The following is a 1,383-nucleotide window of genomic DNA, read 5'->3' as shown; positions in this document are numbered from 1 at the left end:
TTTTTACGTAAGTAGGGTTTTTGTGTATTGATATTTACATTAAAACCCCCTTTTTCTATTTAATTTTAAAAATACAACTTTGTTATATATATATATGTATATATATATATATGCGCGCGCGCGCGCGCGCGTGTGTGTGTGTGTGTGTGTGTGTGTGTGTGTGTGTGTGTGTGTGTGTGTGTGTGGTGGAATTGAATTCATCTGAATTTAATACGGGATCTGTATCGGTAAAAATATTGGAATCGTCCCATTACTCATATATATATATATATATATATATATATATATATATATATATATATATATATATATATGACATACTGATGATTCATTAAAATTGTGGGGTTGTGCATACGCGCCTGATCCACAAAGTATGGAAATAAAAAATTAAAAAATTTAAAAAAACGTTTACAAGTGTTTTTGATATAGATGTACATAAGAATACTTTGATAAGTATGTTTTAACTTAAATAGGGATGGTATAATAAAATTGTGGGGTCTGCGTTCGCGCCTGGCCTCCATAGAATGGAAATAGGCACAAACTTTAATAAAGACTTTTCATATCTATCTGCGTAAGTATACTTTGATAATTATGTTTCAGTTTGAAGAAATATAGTATAATAAAATTATGGGGTGTTCGTTCGCACCTGACCTCCATAGAATGGAAATACGTCACAAAGTTTAACAAGTTTTTTTTTAATATAGATCCACAGAATATTGTGATAAGTGTTTCAGTATGGACAGATATGGTATAATAAATTATGGGGGTAATCTATTTTATTTTTACTTTCATCATATTTTGCTTTGGTTTTGATACCCCCAAATTCGAAGCTATCTCTTTACAACCCTTCCTTTTCATAAGCTATCATACTTTCATAAATCAGAGTCCATTTTCTGCAGGCTGTTTTTGAACCCAGTCAACGACGGGTACTTTTGCTAGTATATATATATATATATATATATATATATATATATATATATATATATATATATAGGCACAATTTTTTTCCTAATATATATATATATATATGGTTCACATTGAATCGGGAAGATTATTATTTTTTTTTACACAGTGATCACCGCTTATCAAGGCCCGGAAGCCACTCAGGGATAAGGGTTATTGCAAGTACATTACGTTAGTGTGGAGATTTGATGAAGTGTTTACTTAAGGGGGCGGTTCATTAGGAATTTGTTAACATTGGACTTGAACACATCCAAGTTGTAGTCCGGTGGGAAGCAGGCAGACGGAACAGAGTTCCACAGGCGTGCAGTTCTAAGAAAGAAGCTTTGTTCATGGAATCCACGTTTTGATCTAGGCACAGATAAAGAGTGGGGAAAATTTTTCACAGTGGATTCGGCTAGACGGGTGTTTTTTCGTGAAAGA

The sequence above is a fragment of the Euprymna scolopes genome, chromosome 15 (assembly GCF_053919585.1).
Source record: "Euprymna scolopes isolate OS-2025 chromosome 15, ASM5391958v1, whole genome shotgun sequence".
Taxonomy (NCBI): Eukaryota; Metazoa; Mollusca; class Cephalopoda; order Sepiida; family Sepiolidae; genus Euprymna; species Euprymna scolopes.
The sequence above is the reverse complement of the archived record's forward strand: the minus strand, read 5'-3'. Positions refer to the sequence as shown.